This window comes from Hipposideros armiger, unplaced genomic scaffold (assembly GCF_001890085.2).
Source record: "Hipposideros armiger isolate ML-2016 unplaced genomic scaffold, ASM189008v1 scaffold_143, whole genome shotgun sequence".
Taxonomy (NCBI): Eukaryota; Metazoa; Chordata; class Mammalia; order Chiroptera; family Hipposideridae; genus Hipposideros; species Hipposideros armiger.
Window position 1 is genome coordinate 1232150 of NW_017731493.1, and position 12656 is coordinate 1244805.

The following is a 12656-nucleotide window of genomic DNA, read 5'->3' on the forward strand; positions in this document are numbered from 1 at the left end:
GAAACTCACCAGGGCTCTGGTTTTTGCTTCTGTTCTTTCATAACTGGATTGGCTGCCTGCCGGAGGCATTTCAAATCAAATTCTGAATTTGATTAGCAAATCGCTGCTAGAGACCCAACATTTTTACAAGAAATGCACTATGGTAGTGTGTAAATAGTTTTTATTCGGCATCATCTGTGGGGTGTTCTGCTCGGGCAAACCCAAAACTAATTGCTTGAAAATTTATACTTGTGATTTAACCTTAATTTAGTAACACTCTGAGGGTGTTTTAAGGCAAACTTTTAGAATGATTTTTTAATTTAGCCAAAAGGACAAATTGTAGCAGGAATCCACATACACGAGGTAGCTGGATCGTCAAGGGAACAGCACTGTAATTTTAGATGCCTGGAGAATTGCTTTTGAGTCTGAGCTCTCTGATTTGCTAATGTTGGAAGTGTTAATGTCGTAACTACACTTCTATGAAGATGTGGTTTCAGGTTTAAGACCATGAGAAAAAAGGTGTTCCTTAAAGAACTAGTACAGGTTAAAAATAATAAAGGAGGTAAAAAAAAAAAGGAAGTAAAACTGACTTATAAACAACAAACACTATGAGACATTAGTTATTTAATACTTTGGGTCTGTGCCTTCGTCATCGAACATAGGCAAAAAAATTGTGTTAAATAGCATACAGATACAGAGTTATGACTATGCTACCATAAAGAAACACCATACATATATGGGTAGTAGTTTTCCCTAGGTGGTGGAATAATAGGTAGGTGGTTTTCATTTTCTTTTTTATATTGTTTTTATACTTGCCAGTATTCTATAATGAATTAATTTCATATTTAAAAAATGCTATGTTTTGAAAACAGCTGTTTATGAAGACAAGTGAACTATTTTTCCATATTATTTTATAGATTTATAAGGAAAGAAGCCAAGATTTGTATGCATTTATAAAGTAGTTGCCATTTTAACTTAGCACTTAAAAAATAAATTTAAAATATTGAAATCAAGATTTTTATCATTGGAATAGTAATAAAAGAGATTTTAATGCATCCTCTAAGGAAGGAAAGATATTATTATTCAACAGTACCAAAAAGAGAGTTCCAAATGAGTCCATGTGAAACACTAAAACAAAATCATTTCTTTGGAAGTTACGTTCTGTCCAAGACTATACTGCATAAGGAGGTTGTGAGGAAGTGCTTAGAGTTGCCTTATAAGATAAAAGCTATTTAAATGATTAACACTCTATTAAAACCCTTCCAACTAAAATTATCAGCATTCTGAAAAGAGAAATTTTAAACTAAGAAAAACATTTAAGTAACTAAAGTAATTTATATATAAATATACAAATTAATTTAAATCTGAGATTATAACGTATAGAATTCTCAATCGAAGGACTCTCATGGAGACTGAATTTTTCTATTTCGTCTCCCCGCCCCACCCAACTTTATTAAGATCTAATTGACAATATAACAATGTGGAAGTTTAAGCTGTACAATGTGATAAATTGATACAGATATATACTGCAAAGTGTTTACCCCAATAACACATCCTTCACCTCACGTAATTACCATTATTTTGTTGTTGTTATGACGAGAACCATGCTGAAACTTTTTTATGGCTGTATAATAGCCCATTGCACATATATCCTGCATTTTCTCTATTCATTCATCTGACATTGGACACTTAGTGCTGTTTCCCTGTGTCTTGGCTATTGTGAATGAACATGAGGGTGCAGATATCTCTTCAAGATAGTGATTTTGTTTCCTTTGAAGCAATACCCAGAAGTGGGATGACTGGATCACATGGTAGTTCTACGTTTAATTTCTTGACCACTCTCCATAGTGGCTGTACCAATTTATGTTCCCATCTACAGTGCACAAGAGTGCCCTTTTCTCCATATCTTCATTAATATTTGTTATCTTTTTTTATGATAGCCATTTTAACTGATGTAAAGAGAGATCTCATTGTAGTTTTGATTTGCATTTCCTTGATGATTAATTATATTGAACACCTTTTTATGTAGATGTTGGCTATTTGTATGTCTTCTATAGAAAAATATTCTAGTCCTTTGCCCATTTTTAAATTGGATTATTATTATTATATTATTATTTGTTATTAAATTGTGTGAGTTCCATATATATTATGGATATTAACCCCTTATCAGATATATGGTTTGCAAATATTTTCTATTTCATAGGGTGCCTTTTCATTTTGTTGATTGTGTCTTTTGCTGCGCAGAAGATTTTGTTTGATGTAGTTGCGTTTGTATATTTTTATTGCTTTTTTGTTGTTGTCATATCGAAAAATAATTGCAAAGACCAAAGTCAATGAGCTTTTTTCCTGTTTTCTTCAAAGAATTTCACAGCTTCAGATCTTACATTTAAGTCCATAATCCATTTTGAGTTAATTTTTTTGTGACTGGTGTAAGATAGGCATCCAATTTCATTCTTCTACATGTGAATATACAGTTTTTCCAAAACCATTTATTGAAGGGGTTACTGTTTCACGGTTCAGTATTCTTGGATCACTTGTTAAATAGAAGTTCACCACATATGTGAGAGTTTATTGCTGGGCTCTTAATTCCGTCCCATTGGTATACATGTCTACTTTTATGCCAGAACCATATTGTTTTGATTACTTTAGCTTTGTAATATAGTTTGAACTCAGGATGTGTGATGCCTCTAGCTATATTCTTTATCAAGATTGCTTTGGCTATTCAGAGTCTTCTGTAGTTAATACGAATTTTAGGTTTTTTTCTATTTCTATGAAAAATGCCACTGGGATTTTGAAAAAGGATTGCACTGAATCTATAGATGACTTTGGGTAATATGGGGGTTTTAATAATATTAAGTCTTCAAATCCATGAACATGGAATATCTTTCCACTTATTTGTATCTTCAATTTATTTCATCAGAGTCTTTATTGTTTTTGGTGTATAGATCTTATTTTGCCTCCTGAAACTTTACTGAATTTGTTTATTTTGGTAGAGCCTTTAGCATTTTTTATATCTAAGATCATGTCATCAACAAAGAGACACTCTTGTCTTATTTCTGATCTTGAAGGAAAAGTTTTCAACCTCTTACTGTTGGGTATGATGTCAGCTGTGGGTCTGTCATATATGGCCTTTATTATGTTGAGGGACATTCCCTCTACATCTAATTTACTGAGGGTTTTTATTATCAAAGATACTGAATTTTGTTAATCGCTTTTTCTGTACTTACTGAGAGGATCATATGATTTTTATCTTTCATTTTATCAATGTGGTGTATCAATTGATTGATTTGCATATTTGAGCCATCCTTGCATACCACTTGATCATTGTGTATAATCCTTTTAATGTACTGCTGAAATTGATTTGTTAGTATTTTGCATCTATGTTCGTCAGGGATATTGGCCTATAGTTTTCTTTTCTTGTAGTAGCCTTATCTGGCTTTGGTATCAGGGTAATGCTGGCTACATAAATTGAGTTGGGAGTATTACCTCTTCTTCATTTTTTTGGAAACGTTTGAGAAGGATTGGTGTTAATTCTTCCTGAAATTTTTGGAGGAATTCACCAGTGAAACTATCTGGGATCAGGCTTTTCTTTGTTGAAAGGCTTTTAATTACTGATTCAATTTCCTTTTGATCATCTGACTGGATAATTTCAAATGATTTGTCATTGAGATCACTGATTCTTGCTTCTGTTTGGTTCAATCTGATGTTGAGCTATATAAAGAATTATTTAGAGCCGGCCGAGTGGCACGTTGGTTAAGAGCTGGCTTGGGACGCCAGAGGACCCCAGTTCGGATCTCACATATGAGGGCCAGTGACACTGCCCTCTACAGCTAAGATGCTGAACAACAGCTCAACCTGGAGCTGGGCTGCCATGAGGCGCCGGCGACGGCTTAGGCTGCAGCCCCCGTGGCAATGGGTTGCCATGGGCTACCGTGTGTAGCTAGCAGTCACCGTGAGTGGCTGTCCAGAAGCTGGTGACTGACATGCCTCACCTGGGAAGAGTGCAATGATGGTGCCAACTTGGGCCAGTGAAGCAACGTCCTCCACAACTAGACTGAAGAACAAAAGGACAGCAACTTGTCTGTTCCCCTTCCCCCAATTCCCCAGCACTGTTCCCATTCCTCAATTCCCCAATAAAAATCTTAAAAAAAGAATTATTTAGTGCATTTATTATATTCTTTAGCTCCAAAATTTGTTTGGTTCTTTACAATGTTTTGTATCTCTTTGTTGAACTTCTCATTTTGTTCTTGTATTGTTTTCCTAATTTTTGTAAAAATGTTTATCTGTGTTCTCTTATAACTCTCCAAGTATCTTTAAAATGATTACTTCTAAATCTTTTTCAGGGATTTCATGTATCTCCATTTATTTGGAGTCAATTACTGGAAGTTCATTGTGTTCCTTTGGTCATGTCAGGTTTCCCTGACTCTTCACAATCCCTGTTGCTCTGGGTCTGGGGCAGGATGACATGAGCAGGGTGTCCGCAGTGCAATCTCAATACTTGTAAAAATGGAGCCTCTTCTGTTGAAACATGGGGACTGGCAGGTACAATATAAAGCTTTCCATCAGATGCTTCTCTTTCCTTTCATCCCTTCAAAAATCATTTTATAATAACCATTTTTTTTAAAAAAATAGTCCATTTACTACTCCCCACATTTTACTAAATCAAATACATATACACATAACTAGCCAATTCTTTCAGTGTCTTGAAACATTTAAGTAGTGTTAGTAGTATAGCATGTTGGAAAATATCTTGACTTTCAAGAGAGATGTCCTGTGTTTAAGTCTCAACTTGGCCACTTTCTAAAATTTAACTTTGAGCAAGTCACCATCTCTAGTTTATTAATTTTCTCTTTAAAATTAAAATAATAATCCCTGACCTGCCCTCAGGGTTGTAAGAATTGAATGAGTTAATTTAAGAGAACATGCTTTATACATTGTAAAGTATTAAATGATTACAAAATAATTGTATTATTTATATCTGCCATTGTAATTATTTATGATATCTCCCTTCTCATGTCCATAACTATCAGGGGAGGTGGTGCTAATTTTACTAAATCCTTGTCCCTAAGTAATCATTTTATATGTCTAAATATTTTTAAAAGATGACATTTAAAAAATCATAAAACACTTAGAAAGTGAACTGGCTTGGGATGACCCTTTAATGGTTGTTTTTGGTGAAAGGGTGAAAAGCAATGCTCTGGAAATGTGGGGGCATTCCATTCCAATCATCTATACACCTACCAACTTTTCCTTGATTAACAAAAACAGAGTTAATGAAATAGATGGGGGAATGGAAAAGATGAATCTTTACATCATTGAATTAATTCCACTTGCAATTAGGTGAAGTAGAGACACAGCAAGGTAAAAAATAAAACCTCTGAAGATAAATTTTAGTACAATAGTTTACCTAATTGACAGACATAAACTTCTACTATAGCAAACAAACTTCACAGTGAACTTTGATTGTTCTCTTCAGGGGCAAAGATTTCATATATTAAGGGAACAATTAGTGCAGTCCAGCAATGATAGGTTACAATAATACACACACAAAAATATCATTAGAGAAACGCAAATAAAAATCACAATGAGATACACCTCATTCCTGTCAGAATGGTTATCATCAATAAATCAACAAACAAGTGTTGGAGAGGTTGTGGAGAAAAGGGAACCCTGGTGCACTGTTGGTGGGACTGCAGATTGGTGCAGACACTATGGAAATCAGTATGGAAGTTCCTCACAACATTGAAAATGGAACTACCTTATGACCCAGCAATTCCACTCCTGGGTATCTATCCAAAGAAATCCAAAACACTAATTTGAAAAAATTGCAGCATTATTCACAATAGCCAAGATATGGAAACAACTGAAATGCCCATCGATAGACGACTGGATAAAGAAACTGTGGTACATTTATACAATGGAGTGTGACTGGGCCATAAAAAAAGAATGAAATCTTAGCATTTGCAACAACATGGATGGGCCTAGAGAATATTATGTTAAGTGAAATAAGTCAGGCAGAGAAAGACAAATGACTTGTATTCATCTTTTGTTATCAATATACTCATATATTATTACAATATTAATACAGTTTTCCTTTCTTAAAATATGTATACTTTTTTGGCACCCTCTGTGTATGTATATTCACGGGATGCGGAGTACAGCATAGGGAATAGAGTCAATGGTATTGTAACAGCTATATATGATGTCAGAGGGGTAGTAGAGTGGTAGGGTTATCACTTTGTGAGGGGTGTAAACATCTAATTATTATGTTGCTTTGTACACCTGAAACTTAAAAAAAAAAAAGGAGCAGGAAAGAAAGAATTTAACTTAAGATAAGCTATAACATACAATTAAATTCTTGTATTTCTCATTAAATAGGTATTTCATTATACTGTGATTTTTAAAACAGTATTTGTTAATGAATATTAATAATGTTATTTATAAGACACATTTTCTCTTATTTTACTGATTTAATTTAATCCCTATATCTTACTTCCTCTTCTTTCTCCAAGGCAAGCAATCTCATGCTTGCTTTGTACTTGATTTTGTTCATAGGACATTCTTCAAAGCTACATATTACTGTTCCATGGGCATATATTTTTATTTTATATAAACTTGATTTTTATATACACAGGTATCACTGGTCTTGCTTAATTTTCTCACTCAGTACTGTACTTAGGAGACCTACCCATGCAGTGATGTTCTCCTAGTCTGTAGCATCTAAGTAGTAAATAGCATCTCCATTGTGTACACTTACCACATTTTAACTATTCATTCTCCAAATAATTGACCTGGGTTTAACTTCTCCTGTCTATCCACCATGAATAAAGCTGTAGAGAACTTCCTAGTACATGTATTCTAATGACCCTAGATGAGAATGTCTTCAGCATACATTCTCAGGAGCAGTATTATTATGTCATATATTTTGTGTATATTAAGTGGTATAAATTGCTTTCTAGCAGGGCTTCCATACTTTACCTTCCCACAGCTGTGAGGCATGCAGAGTCCCACATCTCTGCCAATGTTGGCACGCCCCAGTTTACTGATTTTAATTCAAGAAATAATTACTGAGTATATATTAGACACTCTGGCTCTTTTGTGGGCACTAGAATTACATGGGAGATGTAAAAAGTATAATGGAGGACCTGATCTGTTTTTGGTATTATTGGTCAGTGAATGTTCTCCAAGAAGAGGAAGACATATTTGATCTGAGATCTAAAGGATAAGGGGAAGCCAGTAGAGGGCTAGTGGGAGAATAAGAAAGACAAGATAAATATTCCAAACAGAGGGAAGGGTATGTGCCTGATGTGGACATGAATAGTGTTCTTTGGAGAATATTTGAAACCACAATGGGATGCTATTATATATCCAACAGAAAGGCTAAGTTATAAAGATTGATTATACGAAGTGTTGGTAAGGATATAAAGCAATTGGAATTGTCACTCCTTGATAGTGGTAATGAAAACCGGCATAGCCATTTTGGAAAGCAGTTTGGAAGTTTCTTACACAGTAAAATATATGTCTCCCTTACAACTTGGCAATTCCACTCCTAGGTATATGTCAGAGAAAATCGAGTGCTTGTGTTCACAAAATAAAAACCTGAACAAAAATTTTATAGAGATTAATTAAGTTCCTCAAAAAATTAAAAATATAACAACCACATGATCCAGCAATTCTACTTCTGTATAGCCAAAAGAATTGAAAACAGGACCTTGAAAATATAATGCACACTCATATTCATTGAAGTATTTAGCCGTAAAAAGGATGAAAGTCTTGTCATATGCTGCACCATGGATGAACCTTGAGGGCATTATGCTAAATAAGCCAAGTCACAAAAAGGCACATACTGCATGATGCCACTTATATGAGGTATCAAAAGTAGTCAAATTCTTAGAAATGGAAAGTAGAATGGCAGCTGCCAGGATCTGGTAAAGGGACAAAGGGGAAGCTATTGTTTAATAAGCATATAAGTATCATTATGCTGTGCACCTGAAAGTAATATAATGTTACATGTCAATTACATCTCAATTAAAAGAATCAGGAAAAAAAATTAATAGTCCCAAATGGGAAACTAGTCAAACGTCCATCCACAGTGGCATGGATAAAGAAATTCGGGTGTGTTTATACACTGGAATAATGCATAGTAACAAAAATGAACAAATATTGATTGGATGGATCTCAAAAACATTATGCTTAGTGGAGTAAAAACCAGTATATACTACATGATTCCCTTTAGATTAAATTCAAGAACTGGCAAAACTAATCCATGGTGTTAAAACTAAACAACAAGGTTACTTCTGGAAGGAGTGACATTGACTAAGAAGAGGCACAAGTAACCTTTCTGGGTGATGAAACTGTTTGGATCCTATTCTGGGTTGTATGTATATATGAGTATGGAATAGGTAAAATACTTTGATTTGTGCATATTATTATATGTAAGGTATACATCAGTTTAAAAAAAAAGAAACAAGGTTATTGTTGGAACATAGATCACAAAACAAAGAGGAAAGCTGTCAGAGACAGGGCACAAAATGAAGTTGAGTGTCTGATCATGTAGTGCTTATGGGTCCTATTAAGAATGATGTTCTTGGAAATGGAAAGGCACTGAAGGGTTTCAAGTGGAGTTGTGGCAGGATTTGCTCTCCAGTTGTTTTTCGTTCTGCTTTGAAGAGCTCCCTGTTAGGTGTGTAGAAAACAGATTCGAAAGTTATGGGAACTAGTAAGGAAACTACTGTAAGGGTTTGGATGAAAGATCAAAGACTTTGGACTGAGTGTTGGCAGAAGTTAAAAAAAAAAGATGGTGTGCTCAAGCTATTGTCTCTATTTTGGATGCCTTTCTTCTTTACTAGGTAAAATCCTATATATCCTTCCACCCTGGCTCAGTTGTCCCAGCTCTATCATTTGTTCCCCAGTTCCATGACCTCTGTTAGGATTTCTTTTGTTCTGCAGCTCACTCTATCAAATGACTTCTCACTTATTATACTTGGTTGTTCAAGTCTGATCTTCTGGTAGGAAGAGTAATGGTCCCCACAGATATCTACGAGTACATCCTAATTGCTGGAAGATGTGACTGTGTTGCCTTGCAGGGAAAAACTGACTTTGTAGATGTGATGAATGTTAAGGACTTTGAGATGGAGAAATTATCCTGGTGGGTCTCATTTAATCATATGAACCTTTAAAAGTAGAGCATCTTTCTAGGTGTTTAAGCATCTTTCCCAGCTTTTTTCTTAAGTCAGAGAGAGATATGATGACGGGAAGAAGGTCAGAGACATGGAAAGTTGTTGGCTTTGAAGATAGAGGAAGGGAGTCATGAGCCAAGGAATGCAGGCAGCCTCTAGAACCTAGGAAAGTCAAGGAAACAGATTCTATCCTAGAGCTTTAAGAAAGGAACCAGGCCCTGCCAACCTCTTGATTTTAGCCCAAGAGATCTGTGTCAGCTTTCTGACCTTTTTGTCATTTTAAGCCGCTAAATTTGTAGTAATTTTTTAAGATAGTAATTGAAAACTAATACAATCGTCAAGTATGGGAATGTTTTGAGGACCGCAGGAACCCTGGCTCCCAACATTTGTCTGGCACATAGAAAATAATCAGAAAGTGTTTTAAAAAAATGCAAGAACTGGGTGTTCTCGCTCCTCATCCTGCAGGTTGGAGGATAATCCTGTGTAATCTGTCAGCGTCACTCCTGTATTTTTCTCCCCCCATAAAGATAATTCATTTCCCCATTCAAACAGACACTTTACCTCTCCCTCCCTCCCTTATTTTGTTTCCTCAGTCAGCCCATCTTTGTGATATGAGTACTATGGATTCTGGTTAGTCCACATATCTGAAAATGGACATTGTCAATTAGTACTATGAAAGAAAATAAATGTAAAATACACATTTTGAGAACTCTTATAAAAATATAAAAACACTAATTCCCTCAGAAATCATAATAAATAGAGAGAGAAGAGAAGAGCTCAGGTATCATTACAAAATGTTATTGTACCATTTTATCAATGTTTTGTCTTCTGTCTTTGGATTCATTCATTCATTCAATAAGTATTTATTTATTACCTACAATGTATTGGGGACTAAGATGAGATGGTGGGACATTCCAGTTCTCATGCATCTCATTATACTTATGGTTCTATTTAGGAACCTATTTAAGAACACATTTCTCTTTCCAAATTAAACACTTCTTTATAAAGAATTCAGAACGGAACCCTGAAATACATACTTGGGCACTGGATTTAATCCCTATATACTAAGTCAGACTTCACACATGTCTCAAGACCACATGTTTGGCAATGAAAACAGAGATAAAAAAGATGGTCCCAGGAAGAGGAGGAAAAAAGAAGATAAGGGACAGACTGTCCTTCCTTTTACCAGGAGTTTCCAAATTTCAGCCTACTTTAACAACTAAGGCTTTGTTGACACTGGATGAAAATTAAGAATAAAATTTATATTGGAATGTTTGCCTGGTTAGATAAACAAGTGCTCAAAATAATTGTATCATAGAGAAAAATCAGAAACCTGCATAATTTGTGTACTATTTTAGATTTTATAAGCCTTGGAGACATGGAAAACAGTTGATTTTCTAAGTACACTAGACATGAATGTATATTTAATAGTCTATATTTCTATATAAGTCTTCACATACAGGAAATGGGGTTGTCAATATCCTTGCCACTACAGATAGGCCACTCAAAGCTAAAGGAGATGATACTTGGGATTTTCCATCTTATTGTTATATACATATTTTTCATACTCATGAATAAGATAGTTATCCAAAAACCAAAATAGCCAGAATTATATATTTTCTCATGCTTCTATATTACATAATGACTTGAAATCATCTCACCCATGAGGAAAGTTGCCTAAAGTTGAAGATGAAATGATTAAATAAACAACCACATCAGATTGTATTAAGAAAACATAACATGATTCACAAGATAATCAATTTGAAAACCTAACTTTCAGTTTTTGTTTTGATTAAAAAAAGAGAGAGAAAGAGACAGGAATTCTAGAGTGTAAATGTGTTGTCAATAACTTAATAGTCTATCATCCTGAAGTCTTAATTGGCCGTGAGAACTTTTTCTTGATTTTCAGCAGATCCTGAACTAGTATCTAAGAATAAACCTGAATACTGCATTGACCTTTTCAAAGTAGAAGCATTTGAAACACATATCCGACTAATGCAAATTATAATCTTTTAAAGGTACAGTTTTGTGGCAAAATGGACAAAACCTAAGATCACAATTCTCTCTTAAATACATATGCTATATGTACTATATGCTATATGTGACCAGGCCTATCTACTTAAGTTAACTTAGTCCCACTTAGTTTTTTACATTTTTTGCTGACCCACCGATCATTTTTTTCCCCTGCTCAAGTCTTTTGCAACCTAAAACTTATTATTTGAAAACTGTATTTCAGTTAATTATCCCCAAAATGAATCCCCACCTATCAGCCTATTTCTAATAGTTGATTCTTCATGGTCCGTCAATGAATTATAAAAATGAAATGACTGTTTGCACTGTGTTGTCATTGCTCCCTCTCCCCCAACACCCCCCCAAAAATGAACAAAAAAATACTTACAATGGTTCTTAGCCAGGAGCATTTTATCCCTTATTCACTAGTGGTAAATGAGTCAGATATGAGTTGGCCAGGAAAAGAGCTGCTTTACCCAAAATCTTAGTACAAAATGAGTCATCTCACTCCAAACACCAATATATCCTCCAAAATAACTGGCAAGAATTTCCTATAAAAAGAATCTCGCCTTCACCCTTTTCCATCCATTTAGCTCTCTGATTTTTCTAATTTTTCAATTTCCTGTGCACTTAGAATACTACATTCATAACAAAGGCCCACAAACACTTCCACCTTTTCATCTCGCTGAGAAAGTCCTCTTTCCTGTATTGAGGAGGGGGACAATTCTGATAGTATCCCCCTGAAAAGAATAAATGCTCTGTGGCTTTCAAGGTTATGCTGTCTGATTCTCTCAGATGAAATTCATGCATGGCTCAATAGAAATGCAAAAGTCAGTTCTAGAATAGTTTTGCTTTTCCTAAGCTGAAAAAGTGAGTTCAAAGCCATAGAAAATATTTCAAGCGAAACCATCTTTCTTCCCACAAGAAAAATCAATCAAAATGGATACAATCTGTTTAAAACTGATAAACAAACAATGAACTGAGGCCACAAGCTTCAACTCTTGTTTCCCTGTATGTCCAAACATTCTCATTCCCATTCTCTCGCCGCCATCAGATGAGGCTGAAAAATCACTGTGAACTGAAGCCAGTGGGAAGTCCCTGCAGATGAGCGGGCGTGAAACATACTCTACCTGAGAATAAACAAGCACGCTCGCTCCTGCCAAAGGCCTGAGGTTCTGATATTACTTGGGGCTCATCACGTGACTTATTATTCTTAATTTATTCTAAGCTCTGCAATTTAATGAGCAAAATTACTTATAATTCATTTCACTTAGGTTGGAAGTAAGCTTTCTGCTTTGTTTCTCTATATTAAATGAATTCTCAAGAATAGCTATTCTCCTTCTATATCCAACACTAACAGATGCTAGTTTCCTCAGTTTTATAGCCCTCAAATGACAGGCAACTAACTGAATTTGGCCTTTGGAATAACTACAACGTCTTTGGGTTATGAACTTGGTTCAGTTCTTAGCTGGGAACGGCAGGGGGTTA

At 35.0% G+C, this 12656-nt stretch overlaps 1 protein-coding gene across 1 annotated transcript in view; it reads right to left on the reverse strand.

Moving 5' to 3' along the window:
- Nucleotides 1-12656, reverse strand: part of HDAC9 (histone deacetylase 9) — an 820423-nt gene that overhangs the window by 6540 nt on the left and 801227 nt on the right. The gene's annotated exons all lie outside the window — the stretch shown is intronic.